The following is a 14424-nucleotide window of genomic DNA, read 5'->3' on the forward strand; positions in this document are numbered from 1 at the left end:
AAAGGTACAGCCAACTGGAAAATAGTTTGGCAGTTTCTTTTAAAGCTAAAAATGTACTGAGCACATATTATATCCCAGGAACTGTATACTACTGGACTCTTGTTCCAGAGAAATAATGTTCATGTAAAAGACTGTACACAAATGTTCACAATGATTTTATTCATAATAGCCAAAACCTCAAAATCCGTCAAGAACTTCTCAAACTCAACACCCCAAAAATAAATAATCCAGTTAAGAAATGGGCAAAAGGGGAGAAGATATTTGCAAATGACATATCCGATAAAGGGTTAGTAACCAAAATCTATAAAGAACTTACAAAATCCTAACAGCCAAAACCTGCAAAGAAAACAAAGGCCCTTCAATGGTTAAATGGTTAAGCAAACTGTGGTACAACCACACCATGGAATACTACACAGCAATACAAAGGAATGAACTATTTATACACACAACTTGGATGGACTTCAAGGAAACTATGCCAAGTAAAAAAAGCCCAATCCCTCTGGGGCACCTGGGTGGCTTAGCTGGTTAAGCATGTACCGTCTGCTCAGGACATGGTCCCAGGGTTCTGACCTCCAGCCCTGTACTGGGCTCCCTGCTCAGCGGGGGTGTGTGCTTCTCCCTCTTCCTCCCCCTACTCATGCTCCCTCTCTCAAATAAATAAATAAAATCTTAAAAAAAAAAAATCTCCAGGGGCGCCTGGGTGGCTCAGTGGGTTAAAGCCTCTGCCTTCAGCTCAGGTCATGGTCTCGGGGTCCTGGGAACAAGCCCTGCATCCGGCTCTCTGCTCAGCGGGGACAAATAAATAAAGTCTTAAAAAAAAAAAAGAACTTGTCTGGCATTTTTAGGATAAACTACCTGAAATATAAAAAAAAAAAAGAATTATAAAAAAGAATTATGGGGGCGCCTGAGTGGCTCAGTGGGTTAAAGTCTCTGCCTTCAGCTCAGGTCATGATCCCAGGGTCCTGGGATCAAGCCCCACATCCGGCTCTCTGCTTAGCAGGGAGCCTGCTTCCTCCTCTGTCTCTCTGCCTGCCTCTCTGCCTACTTGTAATCTCTGTCTGTCAAATAAATAAATAAATAATCTTAAAAAAAAAAAAAAAAAAGAATTATCTCCTAGCCACGTGCTAGTATTTTTATTTGAATTTAAACATCTATATATTCATAAATGAGATTAGGCTATACTTTCAATTCCTCGTATTTGTTACATTTTGTTACTGGAGTTCATTATTTCTATGTTATTATTTAACATGAAAACTAACTATTCTTTGAAAGTTTAGAATAGAAAATCAGTAACTAGGGAGTGGATTTTTGCCTTACTTCAAAGAATAGAATAGGGAGGAAAAGATCATTTTATAATTTGATTCTTCCTTGGTTAGAGGAATCTATCCTTTTACATCTTATTTTGTCAACATGAATTCCTACTTTGAGTGAAATTATTTACTCTGCTGAGACTTTGATATTAAGAGGATGTAACACATCCATTTCCAGTTTTTTCACTTTGAAGGTCCTTACTTTGTACGTTATCTTTCGTTATATCCAATTTACTCCCTCAATTTTTCCTGTTGTTTCCCAATTTTCCAAATCTGGATTAATTCCTAGTGTTCTGTTTTGGAGTATATTTATTTCTTGTATTTTTAAATTTTTCTGAAACCTTAAATTCTAATGGTAAATTCATACTCTTGTATGTTAAGTAGTACATCTTTGTCCATGTTAGGTTAAGTTTAATAACTACACTGTATTTTTTCACTTATTTTCTAAGTAAGATAGTCTGTCACTTGAGATTTGATATACAATAGCTGTTTAGAAGAACACTTACTAACATCCAGTCAGTGGGGAGGGGAAACTGTCATTCAAAGAGTCATCTCAAGCTCAAAGAGAAGCTTTTTTTTTTTTTAAACAATGTATGGTAATAAGCGAAATAGTGAAAGCCCTATTTTCTATGCCACAATTTACTGTCTCTTGCTATTAGTCATTTTTTCATAATTAAAAAACAAATGGACAGTTTAAAAAACAGACAAGTCAATTTTCTTGTTTTAAAAAAAGTATAGTTTCCGAAAACAAAATAAAACACATTTCGAATAACATAAAATGTACTTTTGGGGGGGTTTTAAAAAGTACTTCAATTACAAGCCTAAAAAAAAAAAACAACCCCCCCCAAAAAAGAGACACTTTGTTTTTAAGTTATAAAACCGTGAAAATTGAGGTTAAGATACAAATGTTGACAATCAGCTTTTAAGTCATGAGTAAAGCCCATATAAACTAAGAAAAACTTGCAGAAGTGGGACCAAAGGTTAATCTCTTCCCTCCAGTAAAAGTTTAAAATGTCAACATTTGTTGAGTTTTTAAAGGTTTCATTTCCTTCTTGGACTAAACTGGCATCTTAAAAGGAATTAGGAATTGAGAACAGCAGACAAAAGTTAAACTTGAGGAACACAGCTGACGACAGGGTCAAACTGCCTGAGGTGGTGAAGAAACTCCATTAAAGGCTATATACCTAATGGAAATTAAAACTAAGGGTATCCAAAGGGGAACCTTCTTGCACTGTTAGTGGGAATGCAAAGTGGTGCAGCCACTCTGGAAAACAGTATGGAGGTTCCTCAAAAAGTCAGAAACAGAGCTACCCTACGACCCAGCAGTTGCACTACTAGGTATTTACCCAAAGGATACAAAAATACAGATTCAAAGGGATACATGCACCCCAGTGTTTATAGCAGCATTATCAACAACTGCCCAACTATGGGAAGAACCCAAGTGTCCACCAACTGATGAATGGATAAAGATGATGTGATGTGTTTACACACACGTACACGTGTGTACACACACACACACACACACGGAATACTACTCAGCCCTCAAAAAAACACAAAATCTTGCTGTTTGCAACTATGTAGGTGGAACCAGAGTGTATTATGTATTATCCTAAGTGAAGTAAATCAGAGAAAGACAAATACCCTATGATTTCACTCATGTGGAATTTAAGAAACAAAACATATGAACACAGGAGAAGGGAAAGAAAAATAGTAACAGAGAGGGAGGCAACCATGAGACCTGAGCAGGAGAAAATGGGAGAAGCAGATTCCCCACTGAGAAGGGAGCCAGACGTGGGGCTCAATCCCAGGACCCCAGGATCATGACCTGAGCTGAAGGCAGATGCTTAACTGACTGAGCCACCTGGCGGGTCCCCACAAGAGACTCTCTTTTTAAATTAACATAAAATGTATTATTTGCCCCAGGGGTACAGATCTGTGAAACTTCAGGCTTACACATTTCACAGCACTCACCATAGGACACATCCTCCCCAATGTCCATAATCCAGCCACCCCTACCCCTCCACCCCCCAGCAACCCTCAGTTTGTTTCATGAGATTAAGAGTCTCTTATGGCTTGTCTCCCACCTGATCCCATCTTGTTTCATTTTTTCCCCTCCCTATCCCCTACAACCCTCCACCCTGCCTCTCAAATTCCTTATATCAGAGAGATCATATGATAATTGTCTTTCTCTGATTGACTTATGTCACTCAGCATGATAACCTCTAGTTCCATCCACATCATTGCAAATGGCAAGATTTTGGGTTTTTGATAGCTGCATAGTATTCCCCCCACACACATTTACATATAGAAACATATCTACATGTTCACCGCTCCCCTCGATTTCTCTGCCCTCTCCATCTCCCATCCCTCTCCACAGCTCTCACTAACTCCCTTTCCACACATTGCCCTCTCCTCCCTCACCCAGAACCTCTCGCTTCATCCTCTCCCCACCCCCTCCCTGCCTTCCCTCCCTTGCCCAAGCAACAGGCTTCACCCCTACTCCATTCCATGTCCCCCGAGCAGCCCATGGCCTGCTCTGTGGCCCCCCGGGGAGGGATAAAGTAGTACGACTCATTTGCTCCATCACTTGTTAGCAGCTTCCTATATATATATATATATATGATGTATATATATTTATATATATATCACATCTTCTTTATCCACTCATCTGTTGATGGACATCTAGGTTCTTTCCATAGTTTCCACACTGCTGCTATAAACATTCAGGTGCATGTGCCCCTTTGGATCACTACATTTGTTATCTTTAGGGTCAATACCCAGTAGAGAGATTGCTGGGTCATAGGGTAGCTCTATTTTCAACTTTTTGAGGAACCTCCATACTGTTTTCCAGAGTGGCTGCACCAGCCTGCATTCCCACCAGCAGTGTAGGAGGGTTCCCCTTTCTCCATATCCCTGCCAACATCTGTTGTTTCCTGACTTGCTAATTTTAGCCATTCTGACTGGTGTGAGGTGGTATTGATTTATATTTCCCTAATGCCAGTGATGTTGAGCACTTTTTCATATGTCTGTTGGCCATTTGGATGTCTTCTTTGCAGAAATGTCTGTTCACGTCTTCACCATTTCTTTAACTGGATTACTTGTTCTTTGGGTGTTGAGTTTGATAAGTTCTTTACAGATTTTGGATACTGGCCCTTTATCAGATATGTCATTTGTAAATATCTTCTCCCATTCTGTCAGCTGTCTTTTGGTTTTGTTGACTGTTTCCTTTTTTGTACAAAAGCTTTTGATCTTGAAGTCCCAATAGTTCATTTTTGCCCTTGCTTCCCTTACCTTTGGCAATGTTTCTAGGAAGCAGTTGCTGCGGCTGAGGTCGAAGAGGTTGCTGCCTATGTTCTCTTCTAGGATTTTGATGGATTCCTGTCTCACATTGAGGTCTTTCATCCATTCTGAGTATATTTTTGAGTGTGGTGTTATGGAAATGGTCCAGTTTCATTTTTCTGAATGTGGCTGTCCAATTTTCCTGACACCATTTGTTGAAGAGACTGTCTTTTTTTCATTAGACATTCTTTCTTGCTCCCAACAAGAGACTTAACCACAGAGAACAAGCAGAGGGTGAATGGAGGATGGTGGGGGTGGGGTGGGGAATGCACTAAATGGGTGATGGGTATTAAGGAGTTTACTTGTTTGAATGAGCACTGGGTATTAGATGTAAGTGACAAATTGCTACATTCTACTCCTGAAACCAATACCACACTATACTTTAACTAATTTGAATTTAAATAGAAACTTGGAAGAAAAAATTTAAAAAAAATTAAAACTAAGGGTCTCCGTACTTTTTTTTTTTTTTAGTCATTAGTAACACCACCTTTTCACACCATAGAAGGCAGCAATGAGAAGAGTCAGACTCCCAGAGACCTTGGGCACTGGCTAGTTGATCAGTGTTCCCATCAGTTAAATGGATGGGAAGTATACTCAATTCTTAGCTGATCTGTATAAGCAGAAGAGTCTAAGTCAAGTGAACAAGAGCATAACTTCAATCATTAAAAAACACAGAGCCAGGGGCCCTCAATCAATCCCAAAGTATGCATCACTTTATAGACCCAGAATCAGTGAATGAAGGGGTCTCCTTGAGGAAGGATCCCATTATACCACCAAAAATTTACACCATTAATCTTTCTCCCTGCAAGCTTTCCCCAAAAGGACTACCACTGCCTTTTACCAAGGTGACTCTGCATGGGGGAAAATGAAATAATCAAAGACTCCTTGAGGATTACTAGACACTGACTCTTGCTCTGAACAGGCACTAATTCCAGAAGACCCAAAACATCACTATGGTCCACCAGCTGGAAAAGGGGCTTACAGATGTCAGCTGGTCAGTGGAATCTTAGTTCAGGTCCACCTAACAGTGGGTCATGAACACTGATGTGGTTATCTCCCCAGTTTCAGAATGCTTAATCAGAATAAACATACTCAGCAACTGAAAGAATCCCATTACTTCCAGAACGCTCCCACTTTAGCAGGGAGCACTGTACCCTTTTAACTTATAAAATCATCTTCAGCAACCCTCTCAAGAAAATTATTTTTAAAGAACAAAATCAATTTATTTAAAAACTGGCGGCATCATTTCAATCTATTCCAATACAACTTTTATAACTATAAGCCAAAGTAACTGAGGTAGTTTTTTTACTGTAATAATCAGTCTTGATTCTAAGTGAAGCTATCTAATCTAGAAAACCAGAAAAACTGCTTAATTGAATCAACTGCCTTAATTCTAATAATAACTGTAGCAAACATACTTGAGTGGCATAAGTATAATGAAGTTCATTTTTTACTTCCATTCAATTATGACCAAAGCGGGGTGATTCTATTGTATATCTAAAACTAATATAATGTTGTATGTCAATTACACCTCATAAAAAGTCTTCATTAAGTGTATACTTATGATGAGCACTGAGTAATATATAGAACTAATGAATCACTAACTGTACACCTGAAATTAATAGAACACTGTACATTAACTATATTGTGGAATTAGAAACTTAATTAAAAAAAAAAAAGCACCTCCCAAACAAACAAAAAATCAGATTAACTGACATCTATAGTGAATATGCCTGGTCAAAACAACAACAGTAGGGACACCTGGGTGGCTCAGTTGGTTGGACGACTGCCTTCGGCTCAGGTCATGATCTCGGGAGTCCCGGGATCGAGTCCCGCATCGGGCTCCCAGCTCCACGGGGAGTCTGCTTCTCTCTCTGCCCTTCTCCTCACTCATGCTCTCTCTCCCTGTCTCTCTCTCAAAACAACAACAGTAGCCTTTAACCAATAATAAATAAATAAATAAATAAATGAAGTTATTTTAAATAATTGTGTTTTAGTAAGGAAACAAAAATATTACAATACAGTGTCAAGAATTATTAGTTAGTATTAATGATTTTAGTAATATTTTAGTCCTGCCAAATCCTAACCATATAATTTAATAATATCTATTTCCAGAAAACTAGGAAGCTCAACAATAAGAAAAACAAGAACTCCTTTAATTATCTGAGCAGAAACCTGGAAACCTGCTTATAAAAGTCTACATAATTCACTCCAAATCTGATGCATTTAACAAAAAGAAAAAAAAAAACAGGTAATAACATGTCAGCAAGAATATGGAGAAAGTTCATCTCTCATGCACTGCTGGTGGGATAGAAAATGTTGCAGCCACATTGGCAAAGTCTGGCAGCTCCTAAACTGGTTAAACTAATTCTTGGGTTTTTACATGCTCCAGTCTTTAACAGAGTACCTCTTCACCAAAAGATCCAGCCAATTCCACCCCTAGGAATATAGCCAAGAGAAATAAAAACATATATGCACCCAGAAATACAAACATGAATATTTACAGCACCATTATTCATAATAGCCAAAAAATGGGGAAAAAAAAAACAATCAAACTTAAGAATGGGTAAAAAAGGGGCACCTGAGTGGCTCAGCAGGTTAAGCCTCTGCCTTCGGCTCAAGTCATGATCTCAGGGTCCTGGGATCAAGACCCACCTGCCTCCCCGTCTCTCTCCTTGCCTCTCTGTCTCCTTGTGATCTCTCTGTCAAATAGATAAAATCTTTAAAAAAATAAAAATTTAAAAAAAGGAATCGGTAAAAAAAAATATGGCATATCCACACCCACAGTGAAGTATTATTCGGCAATGAAAAGACAAAGTACTGATTACATGCTATAACAAAATGAATCTTGAAAACAGAAAATGATGCTAAAAGAAAGAAGCCACTCACAAAAGGCTACATACTGTGTAATTCCATTTACGTGAAATGTTCAGAATATGCAAATCTATAGAGACAAAAAGTGGACTGGTTGACAAGAGCTGAGAGGAATGGGAGTTTTGAGCGTGACATTTAAGGTGTAAATGTTTCTCTTTGAGGTGATAAAATATCCCAAAATTGATCGTGGTAATGGTTGCACAATTTTGTAAATGCAATGAGCCATTGAATTGTACACTTTAATTGATGAAATGTATGTTGTGTGAACTATATCTCAATAAAGCTGTAAAGAAAAAAAACCCAGGGGCGCCTGGGTGGCTCAGTGGGTTAAGCCTCTGCCTTCGGTTCAGGTCATGATGCCAGGGTCCTGGAATCAAGTCCCGCATCGGGCTCTCTGCTCAGCAGGGAGCCTGCTCCCCCCCCCCCCCCGCCCTCTGCCTGCTTGTGATCTCTCTATCAAAGAAAGAAAGAAAGAAATCCAGGGTGCCTGGGTGGCTCAGTGGATTAGGCCTCTGTCTTTGGCTCAGGTTATGATCTCAGGGTCCTGGGATCAAGCCCCACATGGGGGCTCTCTGCTCAGCAGGGAGCCTGCTTCCCCCACCCTCTGCCTGTCTCTCTGCCTACCTGTGATCTCTGTCAAATAAATAAATAAAATCTTAAAAAAAAAAAAAAAAGATCCAGTGCAATTCTGCTAGATACAGAAGTACTTAAAACCATGAGAAGAAAGCGACTATGATGGACAGAATACGTAATAACCGTGCCCTCTGGAGCTTCGCGATCATCAATTGAAAGGATCAGGTTTTCTCCCTCTAATTTTCAAATCCTTTATATCATTTCACATATTTTTTAATTTTTTAAAGAGATTTATTTATTCCAGAGAGAGAGCACAGGCAAGAAGGTGCAGAGGAAGAGACACTCTTCAAGCAGACTCCTCACTCAATCTAACGACTGTGAGATCATGATCTGACCTGAGCAGAAACCATCACTAGACACTGAATCCACTGAGACACCCAGGCACCTTTTTTTTCCCCCCGTAGGTTCCATGCCCAGTGTGGGCATTGAACTCATGACCCTAAGATCAAGAGTCCCTGGGAACACCCCCTCATTTTTCTTTAAATAAGAGACAAAACACTATCTTAACACATGTGTTTATAGGATGACTGTTTAAAGAACATGCAGCCACACCTAAATGGTAATCTCAAAATCACCTGTTGCATGAAAAACAAGTTGAAGAACAATAACAGCATGATTCAATTTCTGTAAAAATTACACACCAAAATCAGTAATGTGTTTTCTATGCATAGATATGTATGCAAGTGGATAAATACAATATTTTAAAAATCTAGAGAGATACACCTCGAACTTCTCAGAGCAATTACAGTTCTCATTATTACAGAAGTACGCATGCATTCCTTAAGTAACTAAAAATTAGGGGTGCCTGGGTGGCTCAGTGGGTTGGAGCCTCTGCCTTCGGCTCAGGTTGTGGTCCCAGGGTCCTGGGATCGAGCCCCACGTCGGACTCTCTGCTCGCCGGGGAGCCTGCTTCCCCATCTCTCTCTGCCTGACTCTCTGCCTACATGTGCTGTCTGTCTGTCAAAAAAAAAAAAAAAAAAAAAAAGTAACTAAAAATTAATCATTAAAAAACTAAATGCAAGGGAAAGGAGTTTGGCTTCAACATGTGTAGAAGCAACAACCATATGGACTACTATGTATTTCATTGTAAAGCTTGCAATTTAGCTTCAGCCTTTCTCCTTATGCTTAGAACTTTACACATTAAAAACTACAAGTTCAGGGGCACCTCAGTGGCTCAGTTGGTGAAGCATCTGCCTTCGGCCGAGGTCATAACCCCAGGGTTCTGGGATCAAGTCCCACACTGGGCTCCCTGTGCAGCAGGGAGTCTGCCTTTCCCTCTCCCTCTGCCCTGCTTGTGCTCTCTCTCTCTCAAATAAATAAATAAAATCTTTAAAAAATTAAAAAATAAAAACTACAAATCCAGTATTTACAGACAGAAAGGAGAAGTTCTGTAGAAAATCCTGGGGGCACATTCACAGTAAAGACAACAGAAAAGAAATGGTCTTACGAACATAAATATAAAGATCACTATATATAATCCAGATTTCAGATATCGAAGAAGTACATAACCCTGTTCGAGGATCAGTAAGTTTAAGTTCCTGGCTTTTACTGTTTTGAAGAGATCATTAATCCGTAAGGAACACACCTATTGCCATCTCCTATAGGGAAATATAACAAATTCCTATTGCAGAGCCCAATATATTGTTATATTGATTGTGGCACAACTTTTAGCAAGTCAACTGCTCTTTTTTGAGCCTCAATTTACTCATCTGTAAAACGCCAGGCAGACAAAAAAAAAAAAAAAGCCAGGCAGACAACCTAATGCCTTCTCTGACCCTTCAAAAGCTAGAATTTAACACAGTCATTTTTAAGTTTATGCAATCCATGACTCTACCTCCTACATACACATCTTAGCTGTTTGCAGTGTCTACCTATCTGATCTGGGAAAAGGTAGTTCAGAGATTTTCCACTAAGGCATGGCAATCTCATTTGCTCACCCTCCAATTTCAATTCCAAAAATTACACTACAAACCTATCATCAAGATGGTAGGTACACCTGGTATAACCCATGTAAATACTCTTAGCGAGGGCACTGTTACTTATACCCCTAAACCACATTATTTCCTAAGGCACATGATGGCTCATGGCTCAGAGTTAAGCACAGCAAGTAAAAAATATAGACAATGACTTGGATTAAAGTGTATCAAAGCTACTTTAAAACTGGTGTCTTGGGGCATCTGGATGGCTCAGGTGGTTAAGCATCCAACTCTTGGTCTCAGCTCAGATCTCCATCTCAGGGTCATGCATCTGAGTTCCCTATTAGGCTCCACACTCGGAGCTTACTTAAAACACAACACCAAAAAAAACTAATGTCTATACATAACAGCTCTGAGGAGTATCACAAATTATATCCCTGACTTTTTTTTCTGAGCGATTTACTGTTAAAATAAGGAAAAGATTCAAAGTTAGCACTGTAAAAATTAATCTCACTCACTTGCATTTCCTGAATGGAAAGAATGGGATGGGCCAGTAGTATGACCAATGGAAAAATTATTGAGAATAGCTGGTACCAAAGGTTTAAAATCAGATAGGTATAGGACTGAATCACTGAGCCAGTGTATTAAACTAGGCAAATCACTTAAGCTACATGATATATGAGCTCTCATCTTCTCAACTGTGATAAAAAAGATACTGCAAGGATTAAATAAAATAATACCATATATTGGGGAGGGAGGAAAACAATGCCTGAAATTAGGTGGTGCTCAATGAAGATTAGCCGCTTTCCCCCTTTCTGGGAGTACAGGAGGATATTTAAGGTCCATCTTCAACAGGAAACTTTAACCAACGAAACCAACCAGTTGTTTTTTTTCCTCACACTGCTATCAGTTTTGCCCAACTTAATGTTTATCCCAATAGCTCTGTAAAAAGGACTCATGACTAGAAGGACAATCAAAGGTGCCCCCCTCCTTTTTATTTTATTTTATTATTTTTTTATTTTATTTATTTATTTATTTTAAAGATTTTATGTGTTTATTTGACAGAGAGAAATCACAAGTAGATGGAGAGGCAGGCAGAGAGAGAGAGGGAAGCAGGCTCCCTGTTGAGCAGAGAGCCCGATGCGGGACTCGATCCCAGGACCCTGAGATCATGACCTGAGCCGAAGGCAGCGGCTTAACCCACTGAGCCACCCAGGCGCCCGCCCCCCTCCTTTTTAAAATCATGATAAGCCTACTCTTTTTTTTTTTTTAAGATTTTTTTGTTGTTGTTGACAGAGATCACAAGTAGGCAGAGAGGGAGGCAGAGAGAGAGAGGAGGAAGCAGGCTTCCTGCTGAGCAGAGAGCCCAATGCAGGGTTCCATCCAGGACCCTGAGATGATGACCCGAGCCGAAGGCAGAGGCTTTAACCCACCGAGCCACCCAAGCACCCCATGATAAGTCTACTCTTTAATCTCTATCTTCTATTTCCCCCACCTCCTCATCCACCTCTCCTCTGATAACCATCAGTTTGTTCTCCAGTTAAGAATCTGTTTCTTGGTTTGTCTCTCTCTTTTTTTTCCCTTGGCTGATTTGTTCTGTTTCTTAAATTCCACATGAGTGAAATGATGTGGTATTTGTTTTTCTCTGACTTAACTCACTCAGCATTATATTCTCTAGCTCCACCTACACTGCTACAAATGGCAAGATTTCATTCTTTTTTATGTCTGAATTCCATTACATCTAGACACCACATCTTCCTCATGCATTTGTCTACTGATGGACACTTGGGGCGCTTCCATAGTTTGGCTATTGTAAATAATGTTGCAATAAACACAGGGGTGCATGTATCCCTCTGAATTACTGTTTTTGTATTTTTCAGATAAATACCCAGCAGTGCGATTCCTGGATCCACCAGGTAGTTCAATTTTTAATTTTTTGACGAACCTCCATACTCTTTTCCACAATGGCTACACCAATTTGCTTCCCCACCAACAGTTCAAGAGACCAAGCCAACCGGTTTCATCACCCTTTAGACTGTCAAGCCTATATTACAGTAAAATGGTTTGTCCCACAAAAAGGTCAGATTATTCAACAAGTTGCAATGTATCAGATAAAACCAAAAGGTAAAGAGTTTGACCCATTTACCTAAATTAAAAATGCAGGGTACCTGGCTGGCTCAGTTGGTAGAGCATATGATTCTTTATCTCGGGGTCATGAGTTCAAGCCCCACTTTGGATGTAGAGTTTAATTCAGAAATGCTAAACCAAGGACGCCTGGGTGGCTCAGTGGGTTAAGCCTCTGCCTTCTGCTCAGGTCATGATCCCAGGGTCCTGGAATCAAGTCCAGCATCAGGCTCCTTGCTCAGCAGGGAGCCCGCTTCTCTCTCTCAGCCTCTGCCTGCTTGTGTGCGTTCTCTCTCTCTCTCTCTCTCCCTCTCTGACAAATAAATAAATAAAATCATAAAAAAAAAAAAAAAAAAAAAAAAGGAAAGAAAAGAAAAAGAAAAAGAAATGCTAAACCAGAGGCGCTTGGGTGGCTCAGTGGGTTAAGCCTTCGGCTCAGGTCATGATCTTGGGGTCTTGGGATCGAGCCCCGCATCGGGCTCTCTGCTCAGTGGGAAGCCTGCTTCCCCCGCTCTGTCTGCCCCTCTGCCTACTTGTGATCTCTCTGTGTCAAATAAATAAAAATAAAATTTTAAAAAAGAAAAGAAATGCTAACCCAGGGGCCCTGGCTGGCTCAGTGAGTGGAGCATGTGACTCTTGATCTTGGGGTTGTGGAGTTTGAGCCGCACAGAAGGTGTAAAGATCACTTAAGCAAAGGATCGTTCTATAATCCTTTGTACTTCAAAGCCCTCATCAATGAATTAAGAATACAAGGTAACTTCTATTACAAGGAATTTTAGCGCTTCGGCAGCACATATACTAAAATTGGAACGATACAGAGAAGACTGGCATGGCCCCACACAAAGATGACACACAAATTCATGAGGTGTTCTTGGGGCGCCTGGGAGGCTCAGTGGGTTAAGCCACTGCCTTCGGCTCAGGTCATGATCTCAGGGTCCTGGGATCGAGCCCCACACCGGGCTCTCTGCTCAGCAGGGAGCCTGTTTCCTCCTTTCTCTCCACCTGCCTCTCTGCCTGCTTGTGATCTCTCTCTGTCAAATAAATAAATAAAATCTTTAAAAAAAAAAATTCATGAAGTGTTCCATATTTTTAAAAACTGAGGGTTGCTGGAGGGGAGGAGGGTAGAGAGATCAGGTAACTGGGTGATGGACATCAGGGAGGGTATGTGTTGTAAAGAGCCCTGGCGATCACATAAGACTGATGGATCACAGACTGTACCCCTGAAACAAATAAATAATACAGTATATGGTAATTAACTGAATTTAAATTTGAAAAATTTTTAAATAAATTCAAGTGGGGGAAAAACACAAGGAATTTTAACAAATATTCTCACTCTTCTGTTCTTGGAGAAATGTTTTTATATTTATATTACTCGATGCTACTATGAATGGTATTGCTTTTCAAATTTCAACTGCCAACTGTGCATCATTGCTAGTATACAGAAATACAATGGACTTTCATATACTGATCTTCTATCCTAGCTAATCTTAAACTCTGGTAGCTTTTCTTATCAAAATATGTGGGATGCAGCTAAAACAGTGTTTTAAAAAAAGTAGAAATTCCTACATGTGCAATCATGTCATTTATAAGACATCAAAAAAATAAACATGGGTTTACTTTTCCTTCCCAATCTGTGAGCTTTTCCTTTTATCTGCCTTAATACTTCAGTTTGGATCTTCAGAACAGGTTAAACAGCAGTTGTGAAATAAATACCCTTGACTTGTTCTGGACATTAGACTGAAAGCATCCAATCTTGACCATTAAGCAAGAGGTTCACCCTAGGTTCTTCACAGATGCCTTTTATCAGATTAAGGAAGTTCCCTTCTATTCCTAGTTAGCTGACAGCTTTTATCACAAATTAGTAAACTCTGTTTAAATGTTTTTCAGGGCAGCGCCTGGTGGCTCAGTGGGTTAAGCCTCTGCCTTTAGCTCAGGTCATGGTCTCAGGGTTTTGGGATTGAGCCCTGTATCGGGCTCTCTGCTCAGCAGGGAGCCTGCACCCCCACCCACCCATGCTGCCTGCCTCTCTGCCTACTTGTGATCTCTCTTTGTCAAATACATAAATTAAATCTTAAAAAAAAAAAAATAATAAATGCTTTTCATGGATCTGTTACAAGGTCATTTGGCTTTTCTGCTTTATTTTATTAATATGGTGGATTACTCTGCCTTTAACGTTAAATCAACCTTTGCAATTGGGATTAAACAAATTAGTCATGATGTATTATCCT

The 14424-nt window shown here is 39.8% G+C and overlaps 1 protein-coding gene and 1 pseudogene across 5 annotated transcripts in view; one reads left to right on the top strand and one right to left on the bottom strand.

Moving 5' to 3' along the window:
- Nucleotides 1–14424, bottom strand: part of TLK2 (tousled like kinase 2) — a 118332-nt gene that overhangs the window by 81007 nt on the left and 22901 nt on the right. The window lies entirely within an intron of this gene.
- On the top strand, nt 12975–13069 carry LOC122908057 (annotated as a pseudogene).

The sequence above is a fragment of the Neovison vison genome, chromosome 5, assembly GCF_020171115.1.
Source record: "Neovison vison isolate M4711 chromosome 5, ASM_NN_V1, whole genome shotgun sequence".
NCBI lineage: Eukaryota > Metazoa > Chordata > Mammalia > Carnivora > Mustelidae > Neogale > Neogale vison.